We start from the raw sequence: 17,584 nt of genomic DNA, 5'->3' as shown, positions 1-17,584 counted from the left end.
TGTGAATATGCCCTACCTGCTTCTACCTGCTGAAAGAAGAGAAAAGACTGGACCTGCCACGAGCCAGCAACAAACTGGTTCTTAGAAAGAACTGGGACGCTGTGGTGTGACGTGTGCTTTGTGTGGGGGGTGGGTGGGGTGAGGTTTTGTGCTGTCTAATGCTAATGGTTTAAACTGCTATTTACTGAGACTAAAATGCCCATGAAAGAGACTTGTGGATAAATAGCACCATAATGTGGAAGTTAATATACTTACCATGTGTGTTTTGTTGCCCATGTTGCATGCTATAGTGGTCTCGGTCCTCTTCCCAGTGGACAAGTGCCCATATTTCAAAGACCACTGCAACAGATGGCACTAACTGGACACCATGTTAGCAGTCTTAGCCACAAGGCCAAGGATGTACCGGGGCACGGAAAATTAACTACCCTTTCAAGCCTAGAGTGGTGGTCCCTCCAGGTCAGGGTTGAGCCATACTGATATTGTGAAGCACTGCCACTGGCTAACCTTCAAATAGATGCAGCATAAAGAAAGGGCTTAAGTCTCCAGGCCCCTCCATCCAGCACACCGGAATGAAATTCATGTGAAGACTGATGGCCTGATGTTCAGAGGGGCTGTGGGTGCTCAGCACTTCGGAATATCAGCCCCTTAGGGCATTGCGAACAATGGACAGAACCATGTTTGCCAGTCACTTTCCATCCATGAGAAGATGATGAGAGGAGCAATTCAGGAACAAAATTATACTGCCATTGCCACCCTTTGGGAACTATCCTTTCACCAAACTAGTTAAAAATTCCCATAGCCTTAATCGAGATGCATCAAAACAGAGACATGTCCAAGTGCAAGACTGCTCAGTAACTCTCTCTCTCTCATACACATCCCTCTTTGTTTCAGAGGTAAGAGAACCAGTGGGAGAGGGGCTAGGGCATAAAATCCCACCTCCACGTAGCTTTCTATCCAGATCTCCCATTCCCTATTTGATTTTGGATCATGCTGTCATTTTTCAGAGCCAACGGATCTGTTCACTTAGAATGACCTTTATTCTCATTTATAGAGAACAAAGAACAAAAGTAAAGTCTCTATGATGGAGCACTAGTGACAGATGTGGGCCTCCTCTATAAAAGTCTGCACTGGACTGAACACAAAAATGGCTGCCTGGCTCTGCAGAGAGCCAAGTCCTTTCAGATTTAAAGTGGTAGTGCTCAGAAAACCAAGAAATAAGAGTTACATTGTTAGATACACCACAGCTCAGCCCCTCTCTCCAGACTGAGATGAGGCCTGCATTTTGTAGACCTGTATGTAAATAACTACCACAGGTAGCATGGGAGGGACAGTAACCTAATTTCAACACTATTGTCACTACAAAGCAGGTAGCTCAGACTGTCTCTAATCTCAAATGTTCTTCTCCCAGCTGTAACTGGGCAGCTTGTCTTCATTGAAGGCTGTGTTCATTTTTCTTCTAAGAAGCCAGGATTTCCTTCCTCCCCCTACATCACCCTCACATCCTCCTGCTCCTGTCAGGGTTTCACCAGTGCATTTCATTCATCTTTTTCTGGATTTCAGAAATAACTAAGACAGCTCCTCAGTGCATCCGTCAGAAAGCTGTCAGAAAGGGAGACACCCGTCTACTCTCTGCACTTCTCTCTACTCAGAAAAAATAACTTCTCCCACAGTCATGGATCAGGCATAATTTAAGGCAGGGGTCGGCAGCCTTTCAGAAGTGGTGTGCCAAGTCTTCATTTATTCACTCTAACTTAGGGTTTTGCGTGCCAGTAATACATTTTAACGTTTTTAGAAGGTCTCTTTCTATAAGTCTAGAGTATATAACTAAACTATTGTTGTATGTAAAGTAAATAAGGTTTTTAAAATGTTTAAGAGGCTTTATTTAAAATTAAATAAAATGCAGAGCCCCCAGTCCGGTGGCCAGGACCAGGGCAATGTGAGTGCCACTGAAAATCAGCTTGTGTGCCGCCTTTGACACCCGTGCCATAGGTTGCCTGCCCCTGATTTAAGGTCCTGCTCCCACTGACTTCAACAGAAGATGGAGACAGATTATTATTTTTTTAGTACCAATCAAAATAATTCAGGCTTACCCATCATCTATATCAAAACCTTCCTGTTCCACCGAGCTGATCTAACTCTCCTTCAGTCCACTTTCTCAGGGTAGGTCTAGACTGCATTCTAAAACCCACAGCAGCCAGTCTCAGAGCCTGGGTCTACACACTCATGTTCACGCTACAGCACTAAAAACAGCTGTGTAGACATTCGGGCTCAGGCTGGAGCTTAAGATCTGAAGCCCATTTCGCTCCCAGCCTGAGCTGCAATGTCTATACTGCTGTTCTTAGTGCCACAGCATAAGCCCAAGTCATAGACTTTAAGGCCAGAAGGAAGCATTATGATCATCTAGTCTGACCTACACATCACAGTCCACAGAACCTCTACCCATCCACTCCTGTAATAGGCTCATAACCTCTGGCTGAGTCACGGAAGTCCTCAAATCTTGATTTAAAGACTTCAAGTTACAGAGCATGCCCCATTTACTCTCATTCAAACCAGCAAGTGACCCACGCTGCAGAGGAAGGTGACCCCCCTCCCTGATTCCTTCACAACTCCAAATATAGCAATCAGTTTGACCCACCAACCAGTCACCTGGGAAAGAATTCTCTCTAGTAACTCAGAGCCCTCCCCACCTAGTGTCCCATTTCCAGCCACTGGAGATATTTGTTGCTAGCATTCACAGATGGGCCATATGCCATTGTAGGTAACCTCCTCATACCGCCCCTTCTCTAAACATATGAAGCCCACTCTTGAAACAAGTTAGGTTTCGTTGTCCCCAGTGCTCCCCTTGGAAGGCTGTTTCAGCATTTCACTCCTTTGATGGTTAGTAACCTTTGCTTAATTTCAAGCCTAAATTTATTGATAGCCAGTTTATATCTGTTTGTTCTTGTACCAACATTGGCCCTTAACTTAAATAACTGCTTTCTCTCCCTAGTATTTATCCCTCTGGTGTATTTATAGAAAGCAATTATATCTCTCCTCAGCCTTTGTTTTGTTAGGCTAAACAAGCCAAGCTCCTTAAGTCTTCTCTTATAAGGCAGGTTCTCCATTCCTCTGATCATCCTAGGAGCCTTTCTCTGTGCTTGTTCCAGTCTGAATTCATCTTTCTTAAACATGGGAGACCAGGATTACACACAGTATTCCAGATGAGGCCTCAGGAGTGCCTTGTGCAATACCTCGCCTAGATCTGGGCTCTGAGACTTTCTGCAGTGGGCTTTAAAACACAGTGTAGACGTACTCAGAGACCAGGCATGGGAAAATAGATCAGCATTTCAGTCCACAAACTACCCTGATGGGCCATAGGTTGAGGATCTGTCAGGCATGGAAAGGAAGGAGAGTGAGTTCAAGAGTCCAGGAACCTTCACTGAAATTTTCTAAGTCTCTTCCATTTAAACCTGGGGGCTGTTAGCTCAAGTACTTTAGCTGATCTCAACTGCCTTGATATCACACATGGAGATTGCAAGGAGACTATCTACCAGGAAACAAATCCTTAATACAAACAATGGATTTTATGTAGTTATATATTTATTAGGCCCAATTTTTGCTGGGCTGATATATTTTAGGCACACGCAGACTTTACCTGATGTGTAAGTACCAAGCTAGGAAGATCTCTAACCAGCCAACATGCTCACACAAATGCAGGGTTTACTTGTGAAAATGTTAAATGTTCAGCTGAAAATGTGTCTACATCACATGGGGAAGCGGGACGCAGCATTTGATTAATTTGGGAGGGTGGACAAGCCTGTTTCGTCTGGTTCTTCAGGCAAAACCAGCACAAATTCAGAAAAAGGAGTAGTACTGGGGACAGATCACTCAGGATAAGATCAAACAGCACTGCACTGGCAGAAGATCAATCAGATTAGCTTTTCTTGCCATAACAGAGCTGCTTGAGCTAGCCCTTCATGTGGGCTGGCTGAATGCTAACAATAACACTATTTGCCTGTAGATCTCAGAACACCTAATGAGTGTAGGCATCATCTCCAATTTACCAATGAGATACTGAGGCACGGGGAAGTCAAATGACTGACCAAGATTATACAGCAAGCCCAGGGCCTTGGCCTGATGCCCTATGCATTGGACCACACTGCTAAGCTAAACACCTAGCATTTTATATCCTTTATTAAAGATAAATAAATATCCTTTATTAAAATGTGGCTGTTGTGCATGGCTAGAATTTGCCTCTCAGCTCTACACTGTAGAGAAGAGCTCTGCAGAGTGGAGCAGAAAGGAAAGTTTTGCTCTTAAAATTTTGGAGGAAGGTAGATTTAAAAAACAAAACACAAACCCTGGAGAGGTTTTATTTTGTTTTTTCAATCACACAGACAGCAGCAAAGTGGGTTTGTTTGAGTGATAGGTGCCAGTTTTTGCTTATCCTTAACACGCTGCTAGGAGTGATTAACAAAGAAAACTGCTATCGTCATTATGCAATACTCAGGGTACGTCTACACTGCACGATTATTTCGAATTAGCTTAAACCGATATTACAAAACAGATCTAATAAAATCGGTTTAGCGCGTCCACAGTGGGATCCGAAATCGATTTGTTTTGGTCCATGGTCCAAAGCTACTCATCAGATTTCAGGAGGCGTGCACTGGGGTATCTGTTCTCCTCAAGCTATCGCCATAGTATCCCCACTTCCGTGTGAGGAGCACAGTGCCTGAATGGGCAAAAACACTTGGCCCCGGGTCGTGCTGGGTTAAAGCCTCAACCCCTCCCTTTGGAAGGCAGCAGACAACCCTTTGGCGCCTTTTTCGCCGGAGTTGCATTGAGCAAACGCCTAGCTAGCAGCAATCTTCCTTTTTTTTTTTCACGTGGTGTGGGGGAAATAAACTGAGGAGCGTTCCCATGAACACGCAGAACTGTTTTTTGAACTACAGACATTGGGAGTCTGCAGCCAGATATGCAAAATAATTTTCAGAGACTGCTGTGGACGTGGGAAATTCCGAGTTCCTCAGTACCCCTCCCTCCCTTCATGAGCGTCCCATTTGAGTCCTGCTTCCCGTTCGCTTGTCACAGCAGCGCGTGTGTATCCTGGAGTTTTTTTCAACGCTTATGGCATTTCGTGTTCTCTGTAACGGAGCTGGATACAACAGATTTGTTCTCCCATAGCATGCGATCAACCTACGTACTCTCCCGTAGCGGTCTATTGCTGGAGCTCTTTTCGATTTCAAACTGCAATCGCCAGCCGTGCGATCAGAGCTCCACGCTGGGCAAGCTAGGAAATGTAATCTCAAAAGTTCGCGGCTTTTCCTGTTTACCTGCCCGCTGCATCCGAGTTCAGATTGTGTCCAGAGCGTCAGTGCTGCACTCTGGGATGCCGCCCGGAGGCCAATAACTCGATTCCGTCCACATGAACCAAATCCGAGTTTTATCCACTATGATTTAGCGCTACTTTCTCTCGTTTGGGAGGGATCCGAAATCGATTTAAGGAGCCGTATTACCAATATTAATGACGACGTCGTGTGAACGGATACAGCGTTAAATCAGTATATCGGCCATTAAACCGATTTAAAGTCGCAGTGTAGACCTGGCCTCAGAGGCAGAGAAATGGTTACTTCCCTTTGCCCCTTAGAAAGTTCCACAACAGCAGCATGTTTAAAAATCAAGGCCCAGTTAATCATTGGCGAATTACACTGGAAATGTTACCAAAGTATCATGTGAATCCCCTGCATTAATGCCAAGTGATAAAAGCATCAGGATTACGATTACTACAGGAATTACCCACAGGAATTCTCCTCAGAATTTAAGTCTTTCTGGTAATTTATACCAACTAGAATACATTACTGCATGGTGGCTCGTTATTCACTGATCAATATTATAATAGTACTTTGCACTTCTTAGCTTCTTCAGTCTCACAGAACTCTACACATATTTAAGAATTAAGCTTCAAAACATCCTGCAAGACAAGTGTAGCAGTGTGGATTTAGGGCTTGTCTTCACATACAGCGCTGCAGCTGCACCAGTGTAATACTTTAGCGAAGACATTGCTATGCTGAGGTAGTTAATCCACCTCCTCGAGAGGTGGTATCTATGTCCGCAGGAGAAGCTCTCCTGTTGACATAGCACTGTCTAAATGGAGAGGGGGAGGGAAGAGGGGAGAGAAATGTAACTATTTCACTCAGGAGTGTGGATTTTTCACACCCCTGAACAATGCCGTTATACTGATATAGGTGTGAAGTGTCGACTTGGCCTTAGTCCTCACCTACTGTGCTATAGAATATGATCCCCCTTTTATAGCTGGGAAAACTGAGGCCTTGACCTCACCACGGTCAGAGAGTGAGTCTGTGGTGCACCCAAGAACAACTCCACTGTCATGTGCTCTGGTCACTGGGAATAGATCTTGGTCTGGGTACCTAGCATCATTGCAACTAGTGGTTGGCCCAATTCAAAGGGTCAGTGATTCAGCTGAGGTGAGGGATGTAACTTAGAGCCCTCTGGTTGTCAAGAGTTTGACTAGCTCAGAGATGAGGCAATAGTACAAACCCTCCAGATGCTGCTCTTACCTTTGGAGTCTGAATGTTTGCATGCTTGCTTTGGAAATCAGTATGGAAAACCTCAGTGTTGTAAACAGACCAGTGCTGCCACAGGACACTAAATTGTCCACAGACATGTCTCCTGTGACACCAGGTACCAGACTCTAGATCCAGCCAACAGATGCCTCTGGCACAGCTGTTGGGTCTGACATGCTGGAGTTCAGGACACCTCAGAAAGTCTCTTCGTACCAAAAGGTGAGAAAGGATTTAGCGGCTTGTCTGCGTTGCTGAGGTTTTGCGGGTCTCTTTTTTGTCTAACGTTCGGTGTTTTCCATCTGTGCATTCTAGCAAGGACAGGAAAATGGGATTAATCAGGGGATAGTTGCTATGGAAATGCTGAACTCAGAGGGGCTGCCTTGTATTTTCTGAGACTGCAGCTTTTTAATTATGCCTGTGTCTTGGCTGCTTTTATTGCGTTAGTGATGTTGGCATAGACAGCATCATGCATTGCATAAGCAGGCTACAGGATGTATAATTTACATGCAAGTTCTGAACTATTTAAGATGAGGCGACGCTGAGCCCTGCTTGTGACACACAAAAGGCAATTTTTTTTTGCCTAGCACCTTAGATTTGCTTAATCAGTTTTAACTAATGATAGATCATTCCAGCTGGTGCCGTTTATTGTTGATGCTATTGATTCTCAGTGGCGACTAGAGAACAAGCACAGAATTGGATTTTCCTCAAAGTACCACCTTTCAAATAAATAATCGCCTCATTCCTATCTAATTGCTCTGGCTAAAAAGTGAGTCGGTCTTATTTTGGAGACACTAAAACCTGAAAGAATGCACCCAAGATAGGAGTTAGGACACCCAGAGTTCTGCCACTGATTAATTATGTGGCCTTGGAACAATTGCTTCACTTCTCTGTCTCATTGTCTCCCTCAGCTGTAAAGTGGGGCTAATACCTCATCGAGCACTTGTGAAGACTGACTAGGTAGGGCCAAATCCTGCTTTCAATTATACAGCTCCAATTCCCATTGCACCATTAACCCTCCAGAGCTGAACTTTCCCAAAGTTGAGATCTGAGGTTTTAGTATGGGCCACTATATGGGGCAGGGCCAGCCATGAAGTTTGGGTCTGGATCCAGATGTCCCAATGTTTAGAGTGGAGGGTTCTAGTCATTCCCATCTCCCTCCCGCTCCCCACAAAAAAACACTGAGAAGAATGAGCCTAACAAAGTAGCTGCACAATTCTCCCTTAAATCTAGAAGCAGGATCTGAATGATCCCCAGTAGCCTTCCTGTCCTGTCCAGCTAATTGCAGCATTGTGAATTTCCTATTCAAGCTGAGGTAGGGACTAAGCTGCATGTTCTGCCATATAAACAAAGGTCTTCATAATCACAGCACTATCCCTTCAACTCCCTTCTGAACTGGGCTTCTTTGGTTTGTAATTGATATTTGCAAGGCTTTCAGTGCCCCCTGAGAGACCAGCAGTGACAACCTTCCCTTCCAGCATAGGATTATTAGAACAAGGAGAAACGCTGCTTCCTAAGAGTGTGAGCAAGGAACAGAGCCTAGCAGAACCAACCCTACCGTATGTAGTTCATTGGAAAGAGCTGAAAACCACTCCCTTTGTGGATAGCACTCAAAATCCTCCCTTAGGGCAGAAGACCACTGGACCCCACAATTTCTAAGCATTAGGCTTTCATCAAAGTTCCAACATTGCTCATAAACAGAGAGAATTTCAAATACTTACAGAAGGGAAGCTAGTGTCAACTCACAAATGAAAGCTAAATATTGATCCTAGATTCAATTCCTGTAATGAAAAGAGTCATACAGGGAAAACTCTTATAGAAGTGCTCAGTTGGAGGGTGGTTTTTTTCCTCCACATGAGTGGAGAGGGTGTTTTTTTGTTTGTTTGTTTGTTTTGGGGGGTGGGGAGCTTTTATGCCTCCTTCTGAAAAAACTGCAGCAGAGGAAGGCTGCCTCCCCCAACGTTCCAGCAGGCAATGTGGGTTTGATCATTTGCCTTCTTGTCAGTGGGAGAAACACAAATGCTTCATTGCACTAACTCCTGCCACACCGTGTTACTCAGGTTACCTGCAAAATGCCCAGCTCCTTGTGAGAAAAACTAGGAAACAGGAACCTCAGTCACATTTTTAGTGCTTCCACCAAAACTCTGCCAAATATTTCCTAATTCTATAGTCTGAGTGAAGAAAATTCCAAAAGCCTATGACTTTGTCTGCTGTTGATCTCTGTATAATCCAGCTGTTTATCTGATCTACATTTCTAATGTGCACAGCGCCAGGGTATATAGATGTCATTTTCCCCTTTATAAATATGAATGTGTTTGTGATAAAAATTTTACAAGGGGGACAGCATTTGTATCTTCTGCATCACCATTTGCTTGAAGGCATGAGACTGCACCAAAATGTTGCCTGTTGATATTTCTTAACATAAAAACAAGGGCTTTCAAAGGAGCTTTATTGCAATGGTTTCTTGGTATTTGTAACTCTAGTTTCTTTTTGCCTATCCCAATGGTCCTGTCTACAAGGGATCAGAGTGCCACTGTTGCCCACCTCCCATTCAGTAATGAATGCTTGGACCAGACATGGATACAGTGGTGTTCCAGATTGCCATCTCAAGGTATTCTCACATCTGAATGGGAGGTGGCAGCCACTAATATAAGAACTCAGTGGATCTGGACATCTGGCAAATTAGTCCATTTGCCTGAAAAGGTTGAGAAGCACTGTTCGAGCACACAGGAAAATGAGATCAATGGTTATAAGTGTAGGATCCCTCTGTCCGTGCTACATCCTGGACTTTCTTTAAAAAAATGCATGCGCCTTAAGTTTGTGAAAGGAGATGCACAACTGATTAAAAAGCCCTCTAGGTGCTGATGTAAATTGTCCCTGTGCTCATCTCTCTCCGCTGCATGAAGCACGCAAGATCTTTTGGGAGAACTTCTGTTTTAAAGCACTGCAAAGATCACATGTATGTAAGCTGGAGAACCACAAACCAGTCAAAAAAGCTAGGTTTTACCCCCACTCCATTTCCACCATATTTATTTGGGGCATTGCAGATGCATATCAAAATACACAGTGCCACTCCATTGTAGTTATACAGAATATCATAGCAAATGACAGTGAGGGTAGAAGTCAGGACCTTCTGTGCCACAAACACAAGTCTTTTCCCATTTGAGCCAAAAGAACACATCTGTTGGATGTACAGCAGCAATAAGAGCTTACAGACACTTAGGATCCCAGCCACTAGAAGACATAACCTTAAGACTCAAATAGGTGAGACATTCCATCCTGGAGAAAACAGTACTTTCTATTATTGACAATATTTCAGTAAACTTGTACATCCAACTTTTCTTCACAGTCAAGCAGACACCTATACATGTCCAGGTAATCTGCAATTCATTGTCCAAATTAGGACCACAGTATGTGTTATGTCCCCTCATGTGCAACTGATCTGATGTGAAATCAGATTGTACCCACAAGTCAGTTTTAAATGATTTCTAATGACCTCCACGGTACACCTAGGACCCATACCTTTTCCTCTTGATCATATGTATTTATTGCTAGGGCTAAGCTAGGATTAACTGATCGGTATTCCTGTGCATCAGTGAACAAGCCAAAGGAAAACTATATTTCCTGTTTCCTTTTCAGGATGAAAGAATAAAATGTTGGGGGGGAAATCTACAGTAAAGACAAACAAATAACTATTAGGAAGGTCTCCACACAGATTCAAATTGTGCTTTCATTTACACTGGTAATTCACTGAACCAAATTCTTCTCTCAGCTACAAGGATGCTATTCTCAGTTGATTGGGAATAGTATGCTTGCAACTCAGAGAAGAATTTGGTCCATTGACTTCACTGGAGTTGTTCTGGAATTACACTAATATAACTAGCTGCAGAACATGGCCTATAGTGGGCCTCCTGAAAGGTTAGCAAGAGCTCCCGAAGTGAATGCCTTCAGCAAGTATTTATACAAGTGCTGCAACCCTACATGGGAGAGGGTAAAATTCTTTGCTACCAAATAAAAGTTGGATGCTGCTCAAGGAGCATCAGGAAATATTCTTTTAATCTGCTGTCTCATGTGTTACATCCCAAAAGGCAATGGCTGTGTATGTCTGGTTTCCCCTCCCTATAACCCCCAGGAAGCTAAGAGGTTTGCAATGCAATGGTTAGTCTTGATTTTAATTCATATATATATATGCACTCTTTATATATAAAGAGTCCAAACTGATTGCATAGAGTGCCAAACAGTTTGAAAAAAATTGTATTCCTATTTATCTCACAAAGTATGTTACTGTGACTTGCTGTGTTTTGATACTGTGGATTTTTTTAGTTAAATATATTCTCTTGCTGTTCAGTTTGAATGGAGTGGAAGAGATTCTCTCTATACAGCCTCGAGACACTGTATTCTTATTGGGTTGAAGTTAACATGAGCCCTTCTCTTCCTACCCACCAGTTATATACATGGTAGCTCTGAGTAAACATAAGCACACACCCATGATGTCTGAAAGGAGACTGGGGACATGGCCCAGCGTTCTCAGGCATTAATGAAATGAGGCCATTGAGCGAATGCAGACTTGAATGCTGGGTGGCCAAACTGCCACACAGGGATATTTTTGCTGTTTCCCTCCCATCTAACATAACCTGAGTCCACAACCTAGAAATCAAAGATTGAGAAAGACCCATTAGCTTACCTGGTCCATCCCCCTGATAAAGGCAGAATTGTTCCCTATAATGCTTTCATTGTTGATTTGTCCAGCTTTGAAATAACTCCAGCAATGGGGCTCCCTTCCCTTGGGAGATCAGTCCACAGTCTTACTGAGCCATCTCATTTGTAGGAAGATTTTTCTACTAGCCAACCTAAGTTTATAATTGCTCAGCAAACAGAGACAGGTAGGGGGCTGTTTGATTGGTGATTGTCACAGTTTAATGAATCTGTATATAGGGAATGTTCAGCTATCAGAGTTGTCCATAACAACTCCTTATCAAAGATCCCTGTCCACAGTAATGTCCATATTAACATACAGTGTTTATTAGGCATGCTCCAGAGAGGCAGCAAGGAATTCACCTTCCATTAAAGGAAAATCCACTAGGGAGCCTAAATAGGTTGACATGGTCCCTTCATACATAATTCACCTTTTGATCTGTGAAACTGATTTTCATGGTCATGTACAAAGAGTCGTGTCTTTGGGCCTAGTTCGCAACTTGCTTGCATCTTGCACGGTCACTTACACAGGGCAAAGTGGATGTAAAATGCAGATTTGGTACCACCTGGTGTTCCTTTTGCACAAGTATAAATGACTACACAGGCTGCAAGGCAGTGGAGAATCAGGGCCTCCATGACTAAATATAGACATGGAAGATGGAAAGAGCCGAGGTCCACCAATGCCTTGCACTTGCACAGAAAAAACAGTCAGATGTGATCCCCTGTTTATAGTAATGAATTATCCTTATTCATTGCATAGAGGAAAGGGAGTAAAAACCTAGAAGATATATTGGCAGGGATCTAAGACCTAGCAAATGTTTTGGCTCTTAAATAGCCACACATGATGTCTCTTGGCTGCCAGTTCTCATGTGGTTGTTTAGATGGCCTTGAGCCTGCTCATAACTTTGGCTGTCTCTTGCCCTTGGGTATAGGTGCCATGTGACCATAGGTTTAAACAAGCTGCTTGCATAACAACAAAGGTACTCCCTTTGCAAGAAGTATCCCCACCTCCTAGCCCCGATTCCTGCATGTGAGCAGGAATTGCTACCGTTCAGTGTATCATCCCATACCCCCACGCCAAAACTTACGGAAAGGTCTTTCCCGACAGTGTTGCTGCATCACTTCCAGTTGCTTGGAGTGCTGTTGTGAATCGATGAGTCTCTTCTGGCAGTTTTGCATTTCTCCAAGGGCTTAGGTTTCTCATCACAGAAACGATTCCTGTATGTGTGATGGGAAAGAGCTTGCGACTGACACACACACTTTCATATACAATATCCCATTCAACAATACTACGTTAAAAGAATGCTAGGGGGGCAAATAAAGCACTCAGAGTTGCCCCTGCAACCTTAACTCAGCCCCCTTGTGTGTATGCATTATGATAACCTTTTTAATCACACTATCCTGTATTATTTTTCCCAAAGAAACCCTGCCCTGTTTGGTTTGCAGAATCACTGGTGCTCGGGAACAAGGCAGATAGTTGATAACTCCTTTTGTCCTCATTGGTGAATGTGTGGTCCCATGCCTCATGCTTTTACTGCACACCTGTGCAGAGAATGAGGCAAGTGTGATATGCACACCAAACTCATTCACACTGTACTATAGAACTGGGGCAGTGAACAAGGCAGGCAGCTTTGAAACCTCAACCAATTTGCTACACAATTTACTTCAGAGCCCTGCCTGATTCCACAATCACCTCAACTGATCAAAGATCACAACCAGGGGTGGCAAGTTATATGGGCCCAGTGTGCCTGGGCTACAGCAAATTCAGGGCCCAGGGACCTGGCTTCACCAATGTTCAGAGTCAGGTCTCTCCCCCAGCCCCTCCTGCTGCCCAGTGCACCTCCCCCAGAGCATCCCCGGGCCCCACCTGCCACCCCCATGAGCCTCCCCCAGAATGTTCCTGCCTGCCCTGGGCAATGGGTGTCTGCCCTGCTGCTCCACGCTGTGCTCCCTTGTTGGAGCGGCGCTGGAGGCAGGCTGAGGTGGCTCCTGTGCCACCACCTGCAGAGGGAGGAAGAGAGGAGGTGCAGACACGATGGCAGCCCTCCCTCCCCCGGCATCCACCACAGGGGAAGCGAAGGGGCTTCCTGGACCTGAGAGGGGCCCGGCCCCTAGGAGCACATCCAGTGACGGTGCCAGGTGAGTGTGCTGGTGGAGGGGAAAAGGGGGCTCCTCTCCCAGAGCTCGCTGTTACCATGGGGGAGTGGGCGGGGGGGCGGGAACTGTGGAGTCCTCCTCTCTGACCCCAGGGCAGCCTGCCTGCATCCCACCCCAGCCCCACTCCACCCCAGAGCCTGCATGCCCAGCCAGAGCTCTCAGTCCCCCGCACCCCACCCTCTGCCCCAGCCCTGAGCCCCTCCCACACTCCAAATCCCTTGGCCCCACCCCATTAATTTTGTTATGTGCACCAATATGCAGGTGTGGAGGGGTGGACTTGGACCCATTCTGGGCACCACCAAATATTATACAAACATGCCACCCCAGTCACAACCATCTACTCATCAGACCTGAAGTGCCATATTTCACTTCATTGATCCCTCATCCACATTCAATAAATCTTGAGACATCCTCTATTCAACAGAGATTTCCACACCTTTAAAGCACATGCATCATCAAGGGCACATTGATGGAGTTTTAGTTTTTTTATTTAGCATAATCCAGTATGCACGTGTGAAATACTACATTTAAACCATGATAACTACATCAAATCTAATCTAGTTTTCACTGGATCAGTGAAAGGCATTTATGCTATAGGGCACAAATTAGGCTCTGATTTATGGGATGTTAGAAAGAAACTTTCCTTGCAGGCAGGCAATTCCGTAACAGTCTCCTGCATGGTTTCTTGCACCTTCCTCTAACACAGCTGGTACTGGCCACCAGGGCCAGCCTTAGGGGAAATGGCACCCTGGGTGCTTGTATTTTGGCATCCCTGGTCCTCACAGAAACCCCTGGCTCCCCACCCCTCCATCATCCCAGACTCTGCTGTCCCCCCCCCAGTGCTTAATTTGTATTGAAATTAAGCACTGACTGGGCAGCCAGAGAGTAGCAGCTGCAGGCAGGGCACCCAGCTCTGAAGGCAACACTGCCGCCAGCAGCAACACAGAAGTAAGGCTGGCATAATATATGGTTTATTGCCACCCTTATTTCTGCACTACTGCTGGTGGCACTGCTGCCTTAGGAGCTGAGCGCCCGGCCAGCCGCCACCGCTTTCCGACAGCCCAGCTCTGTAGGCAAAAAAACTGAGAACTGCTAAGTTACAAGAAATTTGTTCACAATGTGTCACGTCATGTGATTTGGGCAAAAAACATTTCAGCCTCAAAAGGCTATACAGAACCACAGATCTTTCTGTACATCATCAAAGATGCCATTTCCTAGAGCTAGTCTCTTATATCTGCTCTATTCGACTAGTTTAATACAATGCCACGAGAAAGGATCATTTATAGATCTGCTTTCCTTCTTGCTGGTCTGTTATTGCAGAGTTAATATTTTAAAACAAAGAGGATAAAGACTTATTTTACCTGTTTTGTTTTTGAATTTGTAACTTTAAAAGTAGGATGTAAGTACAGTAACTCCTCGCTTAATGTTTTAGTTATGTTACTGAAAAATGAGACTGTAAGCAGACCGATATGTGACAGGGTCAGGCCAGATGGCTACAGGAGCGTGTTAGAAGGCAGTTATATTAGTCCCAGATTAAGTAGATCCCTTTTCCCTGGGTAAGGTAACAAGGGCAGTTTCAGAACAAGCAGGAACTTACTGGAACCAACTAAGGCAAGCAGGCTAATTAGGACACCTGGAGCCAATTAAGAAGAAATTGCTAGAATCAGTTAGGACAGGCTGGCTAATCAGGGCACCTGAGTTAAAAAGGACCTCACCTCAGTTTTTACTGTGCATATGAGGAGCTGGGAGCAAGAGGCACTAGGAGGTGAGAGTGAGAAGACATATTGCTGGAAGACAGGAGTACAAGCATTATCAAACCAGGAGAAAGGTTCTGTGGTGAGGATAAAGAAGGTATTGGGAGAAGGCCGTGGGGAAGTAGCCCAGGGATTTGTAGCCTTTGTGCAGCTGTACCAGGAGGCACTCTAGATAGCTTCAGTCCACAGGGCCCTGGGCTGGAACCCAGAGTAGAGGGTAGGCCCGAGTTTCCCCCAAACCTCCCAACTCCTAATCAGACACAGGAGGAATTGACCTGGACTGTAAGAGGAAAGTCTCTGGGCTCTTTCCTGACCCACATGATGAATCTCTGAGGCAAGCAAATCTGCCAATAAACGCAGGACCCACCAACGTAGAGGAGGAACTTTGTCACAGATGTTAAGTGAATCCAATTTCCCCATAAGAATTAATGTAAATGAGGGGGTTAGGTTTCAGGGAAAAAAATTTCACCAGACAAAACTATATATTATATAGATATATACACAGTACATGTTTTAAACAAACAGTTTAATACTGTTCACAGCTATGATGATTGTGAAGCTTGGTTGAGGTGGTGAAGTTAGAGGGTGGAAGAGGGAGGGATATTTCCCAGGGAATGCCTTACTGCTAGATAGACTGTTAAATGCCCATCAGGGATGGTCTAGACAGTACTTGGTCCTGCCAAGAGGGCAAGGGACAGTACTTGATGACCTCTCGTGGTCCCTTCCAGTCCTAGAATCTATGAATCTATGCTAAATAATGAACTAGCACTTGGCTGAGCCCTCAAGGGTTAACACATTGTTGTTAATGTAGCCTCTCACACAAGGCAGCATGAACATGAGGGAAGGGAGACAGCATAGCAGACAGAGACAGACACACACCTTGTGTGTGGGAGAGAGAGATGCACACTGCCCCTTTAAGTAAGCTGACTCTCTCTTAAGTGCATTGTCTTTTTAAGTGGATCAGAAAGTTGAGACATCAGCTGCTGCCCCAAGCTCTCTCTGTCTCTCTCAGTCCGTGTCCCCTCCCTGGTCTTTATGGAGAAGGGGTAAGTGGGGTGCAGGGGGACACCCTGACATTAGCCCTCCTCCAACCCCCCCCACAGCAAGCAGGAGTCTCTGGGAGCAGCTCCAAGGCAGAGGGCAGGAGCAGCATATGGCAGTGGGGGGGAGGGACAGCTGAACTGCCAATTGCTGCTGGGTGGCTGCAGCACAGGGAACTTAGGGGAGCAGGGAGCTGATGGGGGGGCTACCGGTCCACCCTGGTTACAAGCCCCCACCAGCTAGCTGCAACGGGCTGCTCTCCCTGCAAACAGTGGACAAAGCAGGCGGCTGCCAAATGAAGTTGGAAGGGAGCATTGCACAACTTTAAACGAGCATGTTCCCTAATTGATCAACAACGAAAATGTTAACCGGGACAACTTTAAGTGAGGAGTTACTGTAATCTAAAACAGAAGCACACTCTTTCACAAATTCCAGTAAAATAGGATGGACGCTGCTTCATCTACTACAGGAATTTCCACTGTCTACAGCTGTGGAATTGGAATCTCAAGAAATTAAGGCTTAAAAAACATATTCACAATAACCAGTCAAACAGAACACACAGCACTTGCTTTGCCAGGGTTCTGCTGTTATAATTGTATAACTTAGCAACCACAGAGCAATTTCTCTGTTGGCTAAAAAATAAAAAGCAGTAATAAAATATACAAACAAGTACAAAACCCATAGCATAAGTGGTATAAATTGTGAACTTGGACATACACTGTCTGCTGTTAAACAATGTTTACAAAAATAATAACTTGATTAGGCTAATCAGTATTGCAAAAATAGATGTCAGTGCTTATTCTGAAGAAATTATATTTATTAGGAATTAATTTGTAGGGAAATTCCTCCTATGCAAACCCATGCATTCTAGCTTTAACGACATTACACATCTTCAATGTCTGTGTGAGAATCAGCAAGAAAACATGTTCTCTCTCACAACACATGCTATAAATAGCCAACAGGAGTCTGCCATATGTGATTGTTACTTCAGGATACAAAGACTGTATGGCAGAACATAGAATCATTCTTTATGCCTCGTGACAGCAACAAAACATTACAATGTTTGCAGACAAATCAACACAAATATAGTGCTGCTCCAAAACTCTCAACTGCTAAACTACAGCAGGAGCTGGGGACAGATTCTGCAACTTTCATGAGTTTAATGGGATTAAGCGTATGTGTAAGGACTCCTGGCAGAGTAAAGGTTTCAGGATCAAATCTTTTGCTCCTGCTGATAGATTGCTGCATGCTCCCAAGAATAAAATAAGGGAAAGAGAAAACCCAGGCAGACAGAGGGGAAGATGGACCCATCTTGTGCCAGTGCAGAGAAGCTGAGAGACAATAGTCACTGATAAAATTGAATGTGATTTCAGGCAT

The sequence above is a fragment of the Chelonoidis abingdonii genome, chromosome 3 (assembly GCF_003597395.2).
Source record: "Chelonoidis abingdonii isolate Lonesome George chromosome 3, CheloAbing_2.0, whole genome shotgun sequence".
Lineage (NCBI taxonomy): Eukaryota > Metazoa > Chordata > Testudines > Testudinidae > Chelonoidis > Chelonoidis abingdonii.
The sequence above is the reverse complement of the archived record's forward strand: the minus strand, read 5'-3'. Positions refer to the sequence as shown.